This window comes from Sorex araneus, chromosome 3 (genome assembly GCF_027595985.1).
Source record: "Sorex araneus isolate mSorAra2 chromosome 3, mSorAra2.pri, whole genome shotgun sequence".
Classification (NCBI taxonomy): Eukaryota; Metazoa; Chordata; class Mammalia; order Eulipotyphla; family Soricidae; genus Sorex; species Sorex araneus.
In genome coordinates, this window is record NC_073304.1 from 58,325,290 (window position 1) to 58,347,648 (window position 22,359).

Sequence of the window (22,359 nt, forward strand, 5' to 3'; positions counted from 1 at the left end):
TCCCCTGAATCCCTTGAATTCATAGGTTGCTTTGATTTGTATTCTCATTGACTTTAATAGTAAATGAATAATCTGTACATCTCCTTTGAATTGCTGAAGTGATTATTTTTTACTTTGCGTCTCCACACATCTATCACTATACTATGTTTCACATAGCATTGAGTTTATTAAAATTTACTTTGATCAATATTGTGAAAAATGTTAGATATGTAAACTTACGTTAAAAATGTCAATATATCAGTGACTACATTTGAAATAACGCTCCCTTATTTAAAACTACATTTTCTGACTCAAATTGTATATAAAACAATTAGATTTTAATTAGTTTTCCATGAGGTAATATAAGTTTAAGGACTTATTACATAAGAAGTCATCATTTTGTACTAAGCATTCCAAATTCCTATGGCCTCTATGCACTGGATTGCATTGGATATCCCTTCTCACATTTTGCTTACTAAAATAATGTTTAAGTAAGTGGTATTGCCCAGCTGTGACTAAACACTGAAACAGATGATACGTTGTACTACACAAGTACCTTTTCTGTTTTTGCCACTGAGGCATGTATTCACCCATCTTTCAGAAGGTACATTTGTGGAATACTCACAGATCACAGCTAAGTCTTTCCCTGGGAATTACCCTCACCTAAAATGTGCTTCCTCGTCCAAGGTCCTATCTCCTCACTAACAAAATGTAGTAGCAAAATATAATGTCTCTGTTTGGGACATCTCTGAATGACCACAGACAACTTCAGGTCTCTCCATCATTTCAGCTCCCAGCTCTCTCATTTATAGATTTAGAGGCTCACTTTTCTAGAATTTTCCTCCACACAAATCTCCTTTTCTAGGGTTTGTTTCCTGAGCAACTGACCAAAAGTAAACAATGCCTATAATGATCTGAAGAGATAGATTTTAAAATGGGATTTCAGGGTTGGAGAGATAAGCAGGTAAGGTGTTTGCCTTGCACATCAGCCTGAGTTTGATCCTCTGAGCACCACTGGGAATGATTCCTGAACACAGAGCCAAGAGTAAATCCTAAGCATCACCAGGTGTGGCCTGAACATGCCCTCATGTTAAAAAAAAACTGTGAATTTATTTTAAAAGTGAATTTTCCACAGTATGTTGATCATAAGAATTTTGTATCTGGTACAAGCTGGAATAAAGATAGTCTCAGGAAGCTATGGGGGTGCAATCATTAAAACTTAAACTATAGCAAACTGAAATTGAACACCAGTGGAAAATAAGACAGTGACAAATAAAAAAAACCCTCAAAAGTTAGCTAAATATCAGTGAAATCTATAATAGTATTAAACAGCTCCTTTTAGAATTACTGATGTACTAGAAAAACACAAATGCTTAAGGAAACTCATATCATCAACTGAAGGTAAATCATCATAGTACCTAAACATAAGATGGAAAGTAGCAGGATTTTTGTTGAGGCTGTGAGACTTCTGAGCTGGATCTGGTTCATATATTTTCACTAGATCTACTAACGCACCCAATGGCCACTTTCCAGTTTATTATATAGATAACTGAAATAAATATATCTGGTAGTTGGCAGAATAATCTCAATGGTCTGTAGTATAAGAATCATAACAGTGATAAATGTAACCTGGTAAAATAGCAAGTTAAAAAATAACATCCTTGAGGAAATAATAAAGGTTAATGATACTCTTAAAAACCTTAAAGCTTGGGGGTCAGAGAGATACAACAGTGGGGAGGGCACTTGTCTTGCATGCTGCGAACCTGGGTTTCATCCCTGGCATCCTATATAGTCCCCCAAGTCTGCCAGGAATGATACCAGAGTACAGAGTTATGAGTGAGTCCTGAATGCCATGAGTGTCCACCTGCGCATCAAAAACAACACTTAAAACTTATAGGGGTGGATGTCCCTGATGTAGCTCCATTTAATTTATCAGTATTAAATAATTCAAAATATTTGAAAGTTATTGAAAAATCACCAAATTTTCCCAGGATTGTTTATTGTACAAGATATGATATATTTGTTATCATAATTTTAATATGGTAAGAAAGAGGATCAAAAACATTGCCTGTACACTTATAATATACTGTTAACATTAATGTTTGGATCCCAATATTATGTTAATTTGCTAACGAGATACTATGTAAATAAATTCCACAAAGAAACCAACCTATTTATCATATTGTGTTCATCACATCTGATAATACCAGTATCTTCTTGGCAATTGAAGATAAAACTGACTCAAAATCATCACATTAGTGAAGTTTTAGGGATCCTGTGTTATGAACCATGTTAAACATTACTTCCAAAGTACAAGAAAAACCCGTATTTTTCACCACCCACAATTCAAAAGATACAATACCAAATCCTATAGGCTTCAATCAGTTATATAGCACCATATGCCATAAGTAGCAATTCTACTCTGACCAATGCATGAGATATGAAAAATATGGAGAATTCCTGCTTTTTCTATAGCAAGTTCAATATTATATGCATGTTGCATTGTTTCCTGAGCAACACCTGGGACTACCTATAGTATTAAAGTTCCTTCAAGAGGAAAAACATTATCTGGGTGCAACAGAAGAATCACAAAACAAACCCTAATGTAGTGGATTAAGACCTTGGCCCTGCTAAAGATAAAGTGCCTTAACATAGGGATGCAAGTGATAACACAAACAGAACTACCCATCATGAGTTATGTTGTATCAGATTTTTCAAGACATAAAGCTGGACATATTAAGAAATATAAATAGATTCTACTATGTTATGGAATAGAATAAATACAACCAGACTATATATAAGTGCACACTTATATGGTGCATATCCTCATATCAGCTGCCACTGTAATACGGGCCCTTATAACAAACTTACAAAAGTAGTAAAATTCTGTCATTGTTTCAAAATAGATTGGCTTTTAATATGAGTGCAAGCTAAAAACAGTCTTAAACTTCAAAACAATGCCACTCAGATATGGTTCTGGAAGATCAGAATTATAAACAAAGAATTTAGTAATATACCTGGTTTTTACATTATATGAGCCCGGCAAGCTACCGAAAGTATCTCACCCACAGTGCAGAACCTGGCAAGCTACCCGTGTCGTATTCGATATGCAAAAAAAAACAGTAACAACAAGTCTCACAATGGATACGTTACTCTCGTGCCTGCTTGCAAATTGATGAGCAGGGATGACAGTGATACAGTGATGTAAAAAAAAAAATGCCTTGGGTCAGAATTGAGAGACTTAGAGCAGAGAAAAATGGTATAGTGGTTGTTTGGTTGGAAGCCTGAAAACACAGATACCAAAAAACAGAAGTAATAGTAACAAACCTATCGGTGTACAATTGCTTGTTAATTCTCTCAAGTGATCATCCATCACAGAATTAATACTAAAAGACCCAGTATATAAAGTATCCCAATTACAGTGATCCAATTATCTTTCATATACAGGTATAACAGATGCACTAATAGTAGCTATGGGCAAGTGGGCAAAAGACCCAATAAAACGTTTTTCCACTTCTAATTAACACTGAAAATGTTCAAATTTTAATTCAAAATTTCCAAAGTAGTACATCCCAACCAAATCAACCATCTGGTAGAAATTGGTTACACTGGAACTCTTCCAACTTGAATTGGGCAATTAGTCTTGACTGAGATCCACGTAAGTTTTTGTTTTCCTATCTGCAGAATTTCAAAATTACCACTAGAGTTTTACTTTATATGGATTTATTTGTGTTTGGGCAACACCTATTGGTGTGCATGACTTACTTCTGGATCTCAGGGATCACTAAGAGATAACTCTTGACAGTCCTCGGGTACTACATGCGGTGCCTAGGATTGAACCTGGGTCAGTCGCATGCAAGTAAGCATCCTACTTTTTTACTAGCCCCTAGATCAAGGGTTTTAAAATTATCTCCTCAACTCACATTGTGCCACACCTCAGATCCAGAAACCTATTTCATGGTGAAAGACAGCAGGTAATAGGCATCTGACCAAGAGATCCACTGATTCTACCATTTTGCCTCCCAGAAAAGTCAGGTTTGATAATACAACTGAAGAATCTTAAAGGAGTATCTGAAACACTGTCTTAAAAATAACATACTGTATGATACATGCATCACTAATATAGGATTGAAGGATATTAAATAATCAAATAAATAACCATTATGGTGTTTTGTTCCTAATTCTTTAAGTACACGTGTCAGGGGACAAGGTATGGAAAAAAGGCTTTATATAGTGCTACTTTCAGTGACTTACTTGGAAAAATTTGTGCTTCTTATGCTAGATTCTATATTTGGTGGCCCTATCAATTTTTTGTTCCCCATGGAGTTAAAAATTCTTTTTTTGCTTTTTGGGTCACACCCAGGGATGCACAGGGTTTACTCCTGACTCTGCACTCTGAAATTACTCCTAGCGGTGCTCAGGGGACCATATGGGATTCTGGTATTGAACCCGGTCAGCAGTGTATAAGGCAAATGTCCTACCCAGTGTACTATCACTCCAACCCCTAAAAAAAATTTTTAATAAATTTTAAGATCTATCCACTTTGGAGTTTCTTATATGAAAAGACCAATCAGCAAAAAAGGAGTCCACATTATGGCAGAGACAATTTGTTAATAATAATCAAGTTTGAAATTTCATATATGAGGCTGATATGAACACATAGAGCACATAGAACTTACAGATAGTCTACTAGGATGCCTGTCAGTACTCCCTGTCACTGTCACTGTCATCCCATTGCTCATCGATTTGCTAGAGCGGGCACCAGTAACATCTCCATTGTGAGAGTTGTTGTTACTGTTTTTGGCATATATGCCACGGGTAGCTTGCCAGGCTCTGCCATGCAGTCGAGATATTCTCGGTAGCTTGTAGGGCTCTCTGAGAGGGACAGAGAAATCAAACCTGGGTAGGCCTCGTGTAAGGCAAATGCCCAACCCGCTGTGCTATCACTCCAGTACTCCCTATCCAATTTTAATAATAAATGGACATATGAAAAGGTACTCTGATAAAAATACCCCAAAGGGTGGTCTGGGTTATTCCACGGAATAAGCCAACTGACAAGTAGTGTAATCAGCTAAAACTAAAAATAATGTAACATAAATTGAAGAAAAGAAGAGTTTGGGAATTCGCTTGGTTGCTGTTTTATGTAGTCTTGAGACGAGTGATAGTACCTGGACATAAAGTACACATCCCTCTTGTATATTTCCCACAATAAGAAAACCCATGTAGTGGTGAAAAGAACACATTTCAGATGGAGTCAACTTACTGCACAGATCAAATGGATCTGAATGTAAAGGTTATGGGTGTTATGTACTCCCTTTAGAACACAATCACTTAATTCCCAAGCTGTTAATACTGTTTTCACTGCAGACTCAAATCTGAGTCCTTCTCTAAAGAATTTTGTCTACACATCGAAACTATCTCATCCAAGAACATCTACCTCCCTAAGGGCAGCACATAGTAACCATAAATTGACTAAGAGATATTAAAAAAATAAGTTTGGTCCCCTGGTCTGATTTCAGGAAAACTATATAAACCATAATGTTTCTCTGTAATTTCCTATAATTTACTGCAACCCTATTAAATCATTTTCCAATTCTTTCTCACCTCAATCCTGGCTTCTACATTCTCCCAAAGGACATATTGCCAACAGAATTTTCACAGCAAACTCTTTATATAAATCTTGATTTCATAGTCTGTTTCTTGGTGAAACCAATAGAAGTAAAATTATGTTGACCACAACATCCTACAGTTCGTATTTGATGCTTTAACAGAGAATTTGTTACTTAATCACATCCTGATTGAAGAAACAGGATAAATAACTGTTACTATTCCCACTTTGTAAATGATTAATTACATTTTCACGGGGAACAAGTTAATTTCCCAAGCACATAGGAAATATTTTTTATTAATTGATTATTTATATTCTATTATTTCTGAAAAATATAAAATGGCCAAGATTTTGGAAGAATAGTGCCAAAAATGTAGATCTCTAAATAAAAATATTAAGATTTCTACTTCAATACACCAAAAAGTAATGATAATAAGAGCATAATTAATGTTGCAGAACTGACCAGTTATTTTATTTATATGGTGAAATGAATCATCCAAAAATTGTATAACAACAAAAGAGAAAGTAATTTAGAATTATTAATTATTTTTTCCAGAAGGGGTAGATAAATTGAAATATACTAGCAGTGCACTAAATTTAATAATCTTCTAGAATGAACTCTTTACATTTCTCTGAAAAACAGTAACTATCCTCAAAGATATAAATCACCCTAAAGTGTACCATGGAGTTACATACACATGAGTCAGACAATTCTCTACCTAGGCATCTATACATCTCAGACATTGACCCCTATATCAATGCTAACAAGAGTGAAACCCCTGGGTATGTAACTGATACTGAAAGTAATATAATTAATAGCATAAAATGCAGTGATTTTTTCTGTATTTTATACAGTTATTTGTATACATGAAGTGAATAAGACAAATAGAATAGTTTAAATTTATGTCAATACCACATTTAAAGAATAATTTCTTGTTCTTTTGTCCATCAAACAGGAATGCTCACTATTCAGTTTAAAGGCTAGATCCCTCTCACTGCTCCTGTTAGAAAAAAAAGCTGGTCTGAACTGCCCTCCTGAAATGTCTTAAGAACAAGAGAACATTTTTAAAAGTCACAGCTCATTTTAAATTATTTTTTGCAATGAATATCTTTTTTGTAAAAGTGGATCCGAATTTTTGTATTGACAAAAAATACTTGAGTATAGCCAGTTAATTTTTAAAAGTACTAGTATTATCTGAAAAGAAGATCCTTTGAGAAAATTCTTTAAATTATCATTTATGTGTGAAGCTTAGAAACAAAAGTTCTATGGCCCAGAACTCAAACTAAAACTCTCCCATTAAATATAAAGGATGCTTGGGGCCGGAGCGATAGCACAGCGGGTAGGGCGTTTGCCTTGCACGCAGCCGACCTGGGTTCGATCCCCGGCATCCCATATGGTCCCCCAAGCACTGCCAGGAGTAATTCCTGAGTGAAAAGCCAGGAGTAACCCCTGTGCATTGCTGGGTGTGACCCAAAAAGCAAATATATATATATACATATATATATAAAGGATGCTTACTAAATCCACTTAATTCACATTTAAAGGAAAGTTCATTTCTTACATAACTTTCATAATTTCCCCATGGTTTTCATCATCATCATCATCCCCTTGATCGTTGAATTTCTCGAGTGATCTCAGTAACGTCTCCATTCGTCCTAGCCCTGAGATTTTAGAAGCCTCTCTTTACTCATCCTTTCCAATGGTGCCGCATTGGAGGCTCTTTCAGGGTCAGGGGAATGAGACTGCCTAGCTACTGGAACATGGGGAATCTGGGCAGAAGTCATGTAAAATAGTCTAAAAATAGTCATGTAATATTTTATCTTCATACAAGCAATAGAAAACTCTTATTACAAGGGTATCTTACAATGAATTATTGTACATGGAATTTTCTTCACAAACATACCCTAAAGGGGTAATAATTAATGGTTGCTCCTTCAAGTCCAGTTTCTCAGCTTTTTACTGGCAATGGTGCCCTATGCCATGGTTTTAATATACATTAAAAAGGGCACCATGGTTTTAATATGTATTAAATATATATAATATATAATATATCACTGTCACTGTTTCACTGTCATCCCGTTGTTCATTGATTTGCATGAGTGGGCACCAGTAACATATTCATTTGTCCCTGCCGCATGCTAGTGTAGCCCAGTAGCATCTGCTCGCTCCAGGAACATGAAGAGCACATTGTTGTTACTGTTTTTGGCATATCAAATATGTCACGGGTAGCTTGCCAGGCTCTGCTGTGTGGGGTAAATAAATAAATAAATAAAAATAAAAATAAACAGGTCTTATGGCGCAAATGTTCGTCGATTTGCTCGAGCCGGCACCAGTAATGTGTCCATTGTAAGACTTGTTACTGTTTTTGGCATATCGAATGCACCATGGTTAGCTTGCCAGACTCTGCCATGCAGGCAGAATACTTTTGGTAGCTTTCAGGGCTCTCTGAGAAGGACGGAGGAATCGAACCCAAGTCGGCCACGTGCAAGGCAAAAGTCGTACCCACTGTGCTATTGCTCCAGTCCGAATATAAGACCTACTGATATTAAATAAAAATATATTTTTTCAAATTCTTATGCTTTACAAATTTGGGGACTTTAATAAAATTGTTTGCTGGGATACTTTGAAACCATTATTGTAGCTACATTTAATTCTATTATTAATTAAGAATAAAGCATTAAAAAGTTGTACTTGCTCACTGAAAATGGTAGGTAAAATTTTTATTACTTGCTGATGTTTTATAATGGAATTTAATAAGGAGACTATGAAAACAATCAAAATTAGTAAGGTAATGCAGATATATAATAAACTTGACATTTTATTATGTGACTGGCCTATTTTCCCTGTTGTTTTGTTTTAAAATACAATAAATTTATTACCACAAAATTTAGTAACTGTCTATATTTGGATAGTGGATTGCCATTTGTTATTTCCTATTTGTTTCAAAACTAAAGAAACATAAGCGACACATAAGAAATAAAATAGAATAACTTTATATAAGAAGCGTGTAGACCTGCCAGAGTTTGTTTGTTTTCCCTTTTTCCCATTTGCAGGTTAGAAATATGTGACACTGCCAATTTAGCATCTGTAAGTTTAGTTGCATTTCAAAACAAGAGTCATTATATTGGTTCATCAACTTCTGGTGAACATGCACATCTGTTCCCTACCTAATCACTAATGCACTGTACTTTTTAGTGTGTAGAAACTATGAAACAGAAGTTACACCTAATTTTTATTATGTTGATATGATTATATTACTTTTTAAAATTTAATTTCTTATAAAGTAGTTCACAATATTTGATTATGTTTAATACTCAAACACCAATCCCACCACCATTACACCTTCCCCGCCCCAACCAGAACACTGGCAGCCAAAAACCTCCAGAACCCAGCCACATCCATGCTCATGGCCACTCTCCAAACATTTGGACAAGCCTCACCCATGAAGGAACTGACAGAGGAACCCAGATATGTGGGACCTGTGGCTGAAATCTCCAAGCCTGCTCAGATTGGGACTGGGTCTCCTCTACCAAGATCCTCAGTTTTCCAGTAACTTGGCAGTCACACACCACAAACTGCCCCTGGTGCCATGTAATCCTATCAACAGCCAAGATCCAGAGACTATAAAACAAAGCTCCCAGAACAGAGCAACACAATTTTTCCGGCAAGCTACTGAGAGTATCTCGCCCACACGTCAGAACCTGGCAAACTCCTCATGGCATATTTGATATGCCAAAATCAGTAACAAGTCTCACAATGGAGATGTTATTGGTGCCTGTTCAAGCAAATCAATGAACAATGGGATGACAGTGCTACAGTGCAGTGTTACATATTACACAAATGAGTGTAGTCATTCTATGTTGGTCCCTTCTCTTTCTGACTCATTTCACTTAGCATGATACTCTCCATATGAGACTAACACCCAAGGACAGTTGAGACAAGGGCCAGGAAGATTGCTCCACCGTTGGAAGCCTGACTCATGAGCTGGGGGAAAAGGCAGCTGGATAGAGAAGGCATCACTAAGTCAATGATGGTCGGAGGGATCACTTGGAATGGGAGATGTGTGTTGAAAGTAGATAAAGGACCAAACATAATGGCCTCTCAGTATCTGTATTGCGAACCAAACTGCCAAAAATAAAAAGTAAGAAGAAAACTTTCTTACATAGAGGCAGGGGTGGGATGGGATGGGGGTAGTGGCAGGGATACTGGGGACATTAGTGATGGGAAATGTACACTGGTGGAGGGATGGGTGTTCTATCATTGTACGACTGAAACCCAATCATGAAAGGTTTGTAACTATCTCATAGTGATTCAATTTAAAAAATAATAAATAAATAAATAAATAATAAAAGGAACAATATGTGTTGGCAGGGATATGGTGAGAAAGGAACTCTCATCAACTGGTGGTGGGAATGTGGTATAGTTCAACCTCTTTGGAAAATAGGAAGATGATTTCTTAGAAAAATAAGAATATAACTACTATAAAACCCTGCAATTTCACTTCTTGATATTTATACCCAGAACACAAAAGCATTCATTCACAAAGACATATGCACACCATTATTCATTGCAGCACTTAGTACATAGCTAGTATATTGTACCAAACCATGTTTCCAATGATAGATGAGTGGATAATAAAAGTGTGGTTATGAATTCAGAATGAAATATTATGCAGCTACAAGGAAGGAATGATAAAATCATGCAATTTTCTGCAACTTGGATAGAAATGGAGAATAGTGTGTTAAGTGAAGTAATTTAGAGAAATAATGAGAAATATTCACTTATCTATCGAAATCAGTCATTGCAAAGCCGATAGTAGCAAGAAGTCATCAGCAGTGGAGCTCAATGACTAAGACTCATCAACTTTAGTCTCACTTGCAGCATCCTAACCAGACTATACTAGTGGCATGAGGTAACTCAGGTAGCAATTTCTGCTCTTTTGGGCCATGGCTTGTTTCTGAGTCAGAGTATCAACTTTTCTATTAAGTCTGTGATCTCTATTATCTAGTGATGTCTAGAAAAAGTTCTTTCAACTTTCTTCATAAATCATTTATTAGAATCTCCATCAACATAGTCTTAGAAAATAACTCCATTTTAAAAAAAAGTATGACCATAGAGATAGCACAGATGATAAAGCATGTAGGAATGCCTGTTTATAGCATGTAGCTAATAAACATGTAGCTAGGGTACTAGTTTAATCCCTTGTACCACATATGATCCCTTGAGTACTACCAGGGTATGGCTCATGTCCCCTCCCCATCTCCAAATTAACTTTTATACTGTTTTTCTTTTTTTGACTCACTGGAATAGCACCAAAGTGATCCATAAGCATCTTAGTACAACTGGTTAGAAATTACCTAATTTCGAATGAGTGCCCATGCGGCTGGTCTGGCCTAGGTCATCCAGCATCTGCCCAGCCCCACTTCCCATCACCACGCCTCCATGCCTGGCTCCTTAATACCTCCCCTGTCTCCAGGTAATCCCAAGAGGATACTGGGGGCATGGCCTGTATTTCAGGGGGAGTGGTCTCAAAAGGGGCGTGGCCTCCTGCCGGCCACAGTTCTTATTTTTTGCTTTAGCATAATAGGTATAGTCTGTTTCTTTGAAAATCACCCTAGCCATCTTAGTCACTTTATGCCAAATAGCCCATAAGCTTATTCTAACTTCATAAAAACTATCAGTGAATAATAGAAGCTGCACAAAACCTTTGTAAAGAGAACATAGCCTTAAGCCTTCACTAGAGGCCCCACATCAATCAGGAAGAGCACCTAAAAGAAAGGAAGAACTCTATAATAGGAACAAGGCTGCTATCAGCAATAGCACAACCAGAGCCTCCCTCCTCCAACAGCAAGAGGGAATAGGAATAGACAACTACAAGGTTCCAACCCTATAATTCCAAAACAATATGAAGAGACAGCGAAAATCTCCTCCACGAAGAGAAGGAGAAGATAAGAACCAGAAACCTAAACAGGGGCTACTCACATCTATGACCTTTCAGATAAAAAATTCAGAGAGGAAATCTTGAGGAGAGTCGACGTACTCCAAGCAACCATGGAACAGACATCCAATAAAATAAGAGAGGATATCAATGAATCATTGGAATTGTCCACCAAGAAAATGGAAAAAGAAATGAGAGCAGAAATTTCAAAGCTACAAACAGAAGTCACACAAATAAAGAAATTGGTAGATGAATTAAAAATCTCAGTAGGTGCCCTCAACAGTAGAATGGCTACAGCCAAAGACAGAATCAGCGAGCTCGAAGATGAGCTGCAGAAAGCTTACAGACAACAACAAATAATGGCAAAAGACCTCAAAATGGCTATAGAGCGAAGGGGATGACTTCAAGAGGAACAACATAAGAATCATTGGAGTACCAGAAGCACAGGAAAGTAATCCCAATAAAAAAAAAAAACACAGTGAAAGACATCATTGCTAAGAAATTCCCAGAGCTGGAGAAGGCAGGCATCCAGATCCAAGGAGTCCGAAGAGTACCAACAAAAAGAGACCTGAATAAAAAGACTCCAGGGCATATCATAGTCAGAATGATGGATGCAGTGGATAGAGACACAATTCTGCAAGCAGCAAGGTCAAAGAAGGAAATCACATACAAAGGAGTACCCCCTCAGATTTACAGCAGACCTATCAGAGGAAACCCTCCAAGCCCAAAGACTATGGTGGGACATAGTGAAAAAACTCAATGAAATGAACTCATCACCAAGAATACTTTATCTGGCTAAACTTTCACTCAAACTTGAAGGAACCATACACTATTTCTCAGATAAACAACAGCTCAGGAACTTCATAGACTCAAAACCAAACTTAGAAGAAGGTCTAAAGGGGTTATTGTAAGACAAGGAAGAACGCCATAAGAATAACAAACACCATAGAAATATGACACAAAACCCCATGACAATAATCTCTCTCAATGTCAACATCCTAAATGCACCTATCAAGAGATACTGAGAGGCAAAATGGATCCAGAAACTAAACCCAACATTCTGCTTCCTGCAAGAAACACACTTGAATAGTCAGAGCAAACACAGACTCAAAGTCAAAGGATGGAAAACAATCCTGCAGGCAAACAACTCCCTCAAAAAAGCTGGAGTGGCCATACTAATATCCGACAATATAGATTCCAGGTTGAAAAAGATTAGAAGGTACAGTGAAGGTAATTTTCTATTTATCAAGGGATATGTACAAGAGGAGGAAATCACACTCATATACGCACCTAATGAACAACCGGCTAAATACTTAACACAACTCCTAACAGACTTTAAAGAGGATATCACTAACAGCACAATAGTAGTCGGAGAATTCAACACCACCTTATCATCTCTGGAGAGATCAACAAGAACAAAACTCAGCAGGGAAACACTGACTCTGAAAGAAGAAATTGAAGAGAGAGGCCTGATAGACCTATACAGGACTTTACACCCAAAACAGAAAGAATACACAGTCTTTTCCAGTGCACGTGGAACATTTTCCAAAATAGACCATGTACTGGGCCACAAAATATACCACAATAGAATCGGAAAAATAGAAATTGTAACAACCATCTTTTCAGACCATGATGCGCTGAAGATAGAAGCTAACCACACACAGACATGGAGAACCAAATCAAACACCGCAAAATTAAACAACTCAATGTTGAACAGTGAGTGTGTGAGGAAGGAAATCAAGGAAGAAATCAAAAGATACCTAGAAACAAATGAGAATGAAGACACGAGCTACCAAAACATATGGGATACAGCTAAAGCCATGTTAAGGGGAAAATTTATAGCTCTGTAATCATTTCTCAGGAAGGAAGAAAGGGCCTACATAGATAGCTTGACTTCACAGCTAAAGGTCTTAGAAAAGGACAAGAAAAAGGAACCCAAACCAGACTGAAGGAAAGAAATAATAAAAATTAGAGCAGAAATTAACAACATGGAAACTCAGAAAACAATTTGAAAGGTCAATGAAACCAAGAGCTGGTTCGAAACTCAGAAAACAATTTGAAAGGTCAATGAAACCAAGAGCTGGTTCTTTGAGAAAATATACAAGATTGATAAACCACTAGCAAGACTCACAAAGAAAGAGGGAGAGAACTCTAATAAACCAAATCAGAAATGAAAAGAGGAACATCACAACAGAAACCAATGAGATTCAAAAGATCATCAGAGACAACTTTAGGTCTGTACATCATGAAACAAGAGAACCTAAAAGAAATGGATGAATTCCTTGATTCCTACAATCTCCCAAAAGTGAACCAAGAAGACCTGGAATACTTGAATAGACCCATTAATATCAAGGAAATTGAAACTGTAATCAAAAGTCTCCCCCAAAACAAAAGCCCAGGTCCAGATAGATTCACTGGCAAATTCTTCCAAACATTTTAAGAGGACCTGTTTCCAATTCTTCTCAAGTTTTTCCAGGAAATTGAAAAAGCAGGAACTCTCTTAAACAATTTCTATGAGGCACATATCTCCCTAATACTAAAAGCAAACAAAGACACCACTAACAAAGAAAATTGTAGACCAATATCCCAGACGAACACCGATGCAAAGATCCTCAACAAAATATTAGCAAATAGAATCCAACAACTCATCAAAAAGATCATACACCATGACAAAGTGGGATTTATACCGGGGATGCAAGGATGGTTTAATATTCAGAAATCAATCAACACAATCCATCATATCAACAAAAGTAAAGACAAAAACCACATGATCATATCAATAGATTCAGAGAAAGGATTTGACAAGATCCAGCATCCGTTCATGATGAAAAATCTCACCAAAATGGGTTTTGGAGGAACTTTCCTCAAGATAGTCAAAGCCATCTACCACAAACCCATGGCAAGCATTATGCTCAATGGGGAAAAACTAAGGGCCTCTCCTCTAAGATCAGGGACAAGACAAATCCTTGCCCACTCTCACCACTTCTATTCAACATAGTACTGGAAGTACTTGCAATAGCGGTTAAGCAAGAAAAAGATATTAAGGGCATCCAAATAGGAAAGGAAGAAATCAAACTCTAACTATTTGCAGATGATACGATAATATATCTAGAGAAACCTAAAACCTCTACTAAGAAACTCTTAGAAACAATAGGCTTGTACAGTAAAATTGCAGGCTTAAAATCAATATCCCAAAATCCATGGCCTTCCTATACGCAAACAATGAGACAGAAGACATGAAGAAAGCAATCCCATTAACAATTCTGCCCCAGAAAATCAAGTACCTCGGAATCAGCTTAACTAAAAAAGTAAAGGACCTCTACAAAGAAAACTATAAAACGCTACTCCATGAAATAAAAGAGGACATGAGGAAATAGCCTCAGGGCCAGTGGCGCAATGGATAACGCATCTGACTACGGATCAGAAGATTCCAGGTTCGACTCCTGGCTGGCTCGGTGGGACCAGTGACTCTTTACAGGATGGAGCGATAGCACAGTGCTTAGGGCGTTTGTCTTACAAGCAGCCCAACTGGGTTAGTTTCCTCCATCCCTCTCGGAGAGCCTGGGAAGCTACTGAGAGTATCTCGCAGGCATGGCTACCCATGGTGTATTCGATATGCCAAAAACGGTAACAACAAGTCTCACAATGAAGACATTACTGGTGCCCGCTCGAGCAAAATCGAGCAAATTGATGAGGAAATGGAAACATATCCCCTGCTCATGGATAAGGAGAATCAACATTGTCAAAATGGCAATACTCCCCAAAGCATTATACAGGTTCAATGCGATTTCTATAAAGATATCCATGAAATTCTTCAAAGAAATGGATCAAGCTATCCTGAAATTTACATGGAACAACAAACACCCACAGATAGCTAAAACAATTCTCAGGATAAAGATGATGGGAGGCATCACCCTCCCCAACCTTAAAGTTTACTACAAAGCGGTAACAATTAAAACAGCATGGTACTGGAACAAATGCAGAGCTGCAGACCAATGGAACAGGGTGGAATATCCCTACACACAACCCCAAATGTATGATCATCTAACCTTAGATAAGGGAGCAAGAAATGTGAAGTGGAGCAAGGAAAACCTCTTTAACAAATGGTGCTGTCACAACTGGACAATCACATGCAAAAGAATTGGCTTAGACCTCGACCTGACACCATGGACAAAAGTCAGATCAAAATGAATTAAAGACCTCAACATCAGAATACAATCCATAAGGTTCATTGAAGACAAGGTCGGCAAAACCCTCCACAATATTGAAGCTAAAGGTATCTTCAAAGATGACATGCAACTGATCAACCAAATGGAAACAGATAAATAAATGGGAGTATATTAAACTAAGAAACTTCTGCACCACAAAAAGACACAGTGACCAGAATACAAAGACAATCTACAGAATGGGAAAGGATATTCACCCAATACCCATCTGATAAGGGGTTGATATCAAGTGTATATAAGGCACTGGTTGAACTCTACAAGAAGAAAACATCCAACCCCATCAGAAAATGGGCCGAAGAAATGAACAGAAACTTTCCCAAAGATGAGATACGAATGGCCAAAAGGCACATGAAAAAATTCTCTTTATCACTAATCATCAGGGAGATGCAGATCAAAACAACCATGAGATACCTCACACCACATAGAACGGCACACATCCAAAAGAATAAAAGCAACCACTGTTGGAAAGGATGTGGGGATAAGTACCAGGAGGTTGGCTCCATGGTTTGGAAGCTGGCCTCACATGCTAGGGGAAAAGGCAGTTCAGATAGAGAAGGGAACATCAAATAAACTGTAGCTGGAAGACCCGCTCGGGAGGGGAGATGCATGCTGAACGTAGACTATAGATTGATTGAACACGATGGCAACTCAATACCCCTATTACAGAATACAACACCCAAAAGGATAGAGAGAACAAAAGGGAATGCTCTGCCACAGAGGCAGAGGGGGCGGGGAAGGGGGTTGGGAGATGGTAGGGGCACTGGGTTCACTGGTGGTGGAGAATGGACACTGGTAGAGTGATGGGTACTCGAACATTGTATGAGGGAAACACAAATACGAAAATGTGTAAATCTGTTACTGTACCTCATGGTGATTCACTAATTAAAAATTTTTTTAAAAAAAAGAAATTACCTAATTTCTATCCTAAATTCTAAATACCTAAAAGTGTATTCCTTTAGTCTTCAATAGCTTTATTTTCCTGTGACAGATAGATAGATGATAGATAGATAGATAGATAGATAGAGAGATAGATAGATAGATAGATACGTAGATAGATAGAGAGATAGATTAGATAGATAGATGATAGATGATAGATAGATAGATAGAAGATAGATAGATGATAGATAGATAGATAGATAGATAGATAGATAGATAGATAGATAGATAGATAGATAGATAGATAGATAGATAGATACAGGGTATTTGTGTTTATATTTTTGTTTTTCCTACTTTATGGTGTAAGATTTGGATCTAACTTGGCTATGCTCAGTGCTAGCTCATAGCTCTGTGTTCAGGGATACCCCTGGAGGGACGGGAGGGATCATATATGTTGTGAAGGGATAGAACACAGTTGAACTGCATAAAGGACAAGTATCTTACTAACTGTACTATATCTCCAGCCACAATTTTTTCTACTTTAAGAGAATATTCAGGGGCTGGAGCAATAGTACAGCGGGTAGGGCATTTGCCTTGCACACGGCCGATCTGGGTTCAATTCCCAGCATCCCATATGGTCACCTGAGCACCTCCAGGAGTAATTCCTGAGTGCAAAGCCAGGAGTAACCCCTGAGCATTGCCAGGTGTGACCCTAAAAAGCAAAAAAGCAAAAAAGAGAATAGTCAAGTTAATCTCCCCTATTCTCCCCCAAAACTTTTGTTTCTGATCCTTATTACAAATATTTAAATCACAGAATTTTAAACGATTTTAAATTAATTACTTAAAATTAATTGATGGATTAAAATTGTGCTTTTTTGATAACAATGCAGTTTTCTTATTTTGACTAGTCCCTGACTTGCTCCTTAATATTGTTTCATGAATTGAATACTGAATGGATATCTTCTTAATTGATTTGAGTTTTCTGACCTTCCTCAATGGAGTGGAGCAATAGCACAGCAGGTAGAGCTTTTGCCTTGCACACAGCTGACCCTGGTTCAATTCCTCTGTCCCTCTCGGAGAGCCCGGCAAGCTACTGACAGTATCCTGCCCGCACGGCAGAGCCTGGCAAGCTACCTGTGGCATATTTGATATGCCAAAAACAGTAACAACAAGTCTCACAATGGAGATGTTACTGGTGCCCACTCCAGCAAATCAGTGAACAATAGGACAACAGTACAGTGCAGTGCAGATATTCCTTAATAATATAACTGTCATTAAAATAAGATTTACTGGGACCAGATAGATAGTACAGTAGGTAAATACAGCTTGCTTTGCTGACAGTTGACCCAGATTTGATTGCTCTGATGCTAGCCAGAAGCAACCCCTGAACCCAGAACCAGAAATAATCCCTAAGCACCACTAGGTGACACCCAAAAGCAAAAGCAAAAGGAAAAAGCAATAATATTTACTGAATTATGTTTTGTAGAAGTGTCCATAAACAATATAATTAAAACAACTCTTCTCTGAAACTCTAATCAGAGCCTTTAATAAAAATATGTGCTTGTGAATCTCTAAGTGAAAGCTATAACACAGAACATTTTCTAAAATCATTTATTCTTGGGACCTTTTTGCCCTGAACAAATTCTGTTATAAATCATCAAAGCTTAATTAAGAAAATACCATAGTAGAAGATGCTTCTGTAATTCAAACATAACAAAGGAGCCAAATCTCAGCTACACTTCATTTCCATACAGTCTGTGAGGTATGATTTTTTTAATATATTTTATAATCAAATATAATATTTCATGATTTACATAAATCTATAAGATTCAGGTGTCAGTGCCCATAAGTAGTTTAATGCAGAGATGTATATATTTTTCCATAGCTGCTTACTTTCAAATTACAATCATCATGTTGTTTAAGTGACAAAAACTGTATGTTTTCCAAAACCTAAATTATTTACTTTTACTGCAGAAAAAGCACATTGATTTCTCTACTTTTAAATAATGTATTAACCTTACTAAGCAAAAGGAGAACCATTTTGAAAATCTAGCTTTTTCTTAACTATTCAGATTAATCTTCCAGACTCCATCTGTTTGAAATCCCCAAGAATCACATGAAGTTGCCCTCCCTTATATTTACAAGATGTTTACACATGATGATCTCTTTTCCCAAAAGTCTTTTCCCTGCTCCCAAATCTTGACATACTTTTCTCTCTTCCAATAATCAAAATATTCCAGCTTCAGATTGTGGTGTCTTCAGTCTTAAGAGTTGCCCAGAGACTTATAACTTTATTTCTCGTGTCATTTCTGCTCACAGATAGGTTTCTGATATTGACTCATGAGGTATGACCTAATACTTGTAGTAATTGATTAGTGCTCATTGAATTAAGTCTCTTGAGGGCAGAAATATTATTGCCTTTACCCATGTATCCCTAATGCACTATAATGATTGGCACAGAAGTGATGTTCATTATATATGTAAAAGAAAAGGGGGTAACAAGAGAGAAATAAATGGAAAATAGAAAGAAGAGCAAGAGAAGGAGTGAAAAGTGAAAAGAAAAAAAAAAACAGTGACCCAAAGCAGAAAAATAGAAAGAAATCTGAAGGAAAATAAAGACTGGGTACATATTCTATTAATACATTTTACTTACCAAGAATTTTACTATGCTCTAAAAAGGAATTTATAATTAGATAAATAAGAGGAGTATTATTTTAGGTATGAGAGGATATTGCAGGTGTTAAATATTGATATATTTACTACTTATGAACAAATTAAACATTTATTATGCAGTTTATTGATGGCCATTTATTTTTTTACATGTAATGACTTAACAATGTTTTATTTTTCAAAAATTCTATTTGTCTCTAATTTAGGGGAAAATATAAGGGAGTCTTCTTACGTATTATTATTTAATTTGAAATACTTATTAATTTAGATGCTCTAAATTCTATAAACCTTATAACTATTTTCAAAGAAATTTTGATGTGTGATTTGAACAGCAGTTTTAGAAAATTTACAAATGAGTTTTTAAAAAGATAATAGGTAGTCAAAACAAAATCTGGGAGATGCCTTTTTTATATTCTGTAACAACACAAAGCATTTTAAATTCCATTTCATAAGATGTCTTATAGTCTACTAACATCAAAGCACTATACTTTGGCTTTTCTAAAAAAGCAAAAATACCCCACCAGATGTTTGAAGGTTCTTGTGTACACATTTGTGCCTTCAGAGATAAATTTATTAACTACATTTACTGGAAAACAGCCCTTCCACAAAGGAAATGTAAATTTCATGCTGAAATATTTATCATGCATTTTCTCTAAGGAGTTTTAGTACTGAATTCTTTAAATTATTTATTAAAGTGGTCAAACTTTTAAAATAAATTTTCCAAATATCCTTACCTAAAACATATAGCAAAAACCTTTGGCAAAGAATAGCAATGCCCTCAATTGTATATAGGTATGAAGAAACTACTCAGCACCTTAGCTGATTCTGCTTGACATCCATACTTGGTATGCATTGCCCCATAATGGATTATAAGACTCAAAATTTTTTATCCCAGAGATTGTCTCATTGTAGCATGTTTTTCAGACCTTGAGAATGGGCAGGAATACTTACTAACAGGCAAGTCAAAACATAACATGAGGGCTAGAGCGACAGCACAGTGGGTAGGGCATTTGCCTTGCACTCGGCCGACCCAGGTTCTATTCCCAGCATCCCATATGGTCCCCCTGAGCACCGCCAGGGGTAATTCCTGAGTGCAGAGCCAGGAATAATTCCTATGCATCGCCAAATGTGACCCCCCCCAATAAAAAGCTTAACATGATAGTTACAAAGCATACTTGATGGGAAAACACCAAACATTCATGTATATAGCATTTTCTCAGCATGTTTTCCTGATAAAAAAGCTCAAATAGTCCTTTTTAGTTTTCAGTTAAAAACTAGGTGCTTGAAAACTTCAAAGTTTATCTATAAACCAAAATGTCAGTTTACAAATAACGGGATATACATTTTTGTATATTTCTCCCCTTGTCTGAATTATACAGGCCCTAAACAAGGAGTAACAGTTTTGTAATTTATATGTGGAGGTACAGAAAAAGGAAGCAAAGCACCAAAGACCATCACTTTTCATAACTGCATGTACGAAAGCACTTGGTTTATTATATTGTTCTTAAATAACAAACATACACCTTCAACTTTGTCATGTCACTGAAACTTTTTGTGTACAAGGCTATGGTAACAAAATTCTATAATATACAATTTTCAATAAAAGCAATGTAGCATAAACCAACTCCTAGTGAATTCTTAACAAAGTGTAGCAGGAGAGGGTGGTTGTAGTGTGTGTAATCATGCCTTTCTCTCCAGATTGGACTTGTGTCCACACTCATTTTGCATTTTTATGACATTCCTGTCACCTATATTGATTTTCACAGTTCTCAGGGATAACAAACCACATTTCTTTGTGGTTATAAACAGTCCTATACTTGCCGATGCTTGCCATTTAATTCACTCATGTATATCAACAAATATATTTTAATCTTTTTAATTAATGATAGGTTGAGTCACTGATAAGACATGGAAATTGCACTCCATTATAGGAATGATTTATCAAAAAAATTTAAAGTACTAAAAGGAAGTAGATGCATCCATTTTTCCCCCAGTTATAGACAAATAAAGAAGGTATTTTAGGAGAAGGGGTGTTCTAGAAGACTTCTGGTAAATAGCTAGTCACTATTCTTACAACAATATTCTAGTCAGCTGATGAGATAGGGCACATGGTCCATCTCCCTGTTCAGAAATATTTCTTCATTAGTGGTGATAGCATGAGCCATCACATAATGTACACTTAGATGCTAGTGAAATAATAAGAATCAATGAATCATCACTAGAACTTTGCTAAAAAGGCATATTCTATGAGTTAGCCTATTTTATTGAAGAAGAAAGAATAAAGTTGTTCTGTTTTAGAATAGAGGCAATGTATCTTCTGGAATATAAAATCTCAAGACAAGTTGTTAAAGAAAGTTTTCTATGTAACAAAATTAATATGTATTCACATACTAATAGCTCATTTATTTAGCTAATAAATACTGTTATTAGGTGCAGGTATTGTACAATAGGTACAACAATTAGACTGAGTTTCTTCCCTTGAAGAGCTGCAGAGAAAAATATTTCATGTGGCACACTAGATTTACTGATAAAAGCAATGGTATTGTTAAAATAAAACTATAGTAAAGGGGAAAAAGATAACAAAGGTAAATGGAAGAAAGAACACATACAATATTATTTAACACAAACTTGAAATTTGATTGCTTTAAAATTGAATTTCTGGGATACTAAAATGACAGGCAGAATGAGAATGAGATAGATTATTCTTTTCTACTACTATTCTCACATAATTTTCTCAAATTTGTTTAATCCTCTATAGAGAGCCTGGACAAATTTAATCCATCCATATTTCTTTAGACAGGTAACATGATCTCTAAAAGTACATTCAACATAATAAGAAATCACCAAGATGGAAAACTGTCAGTTTTTCATAGATTTCACTTTCACCTGAAACATTTTAGTAAAATGAACTCAAAGAGACCCCTCAGTCATAGATGACTCACTTAAATTTAAATTTACATATTGTACCCTTTTGCTCTTTATTTATGCAGTTGACCTCTAAAAGCAAAGTACATTTTCCAAATTTCATAATATTTTTAGCAGATAGTTATCATCAAGTCCT

General features: G+C 36.4%; 1 non-coding gene across 1 annotated transcript; it reads left to right on the forward strand.

The window, feature by feature from the left end:
* Positions 1 to 14,908: 14,908 nt before the first annotated feature.
* TRNAR-ACG (transfer RNA arginine (anticodon ACG)) lies at positions 14,909 to 14,981 on the forward strand. Its single transcript has one exon. It is a non-coding gene; the product is annotated as a tRNA-Arg (tRNA).
* Positions 14,982 to 22,359: the final 7,378 nt, after the last annotated feature.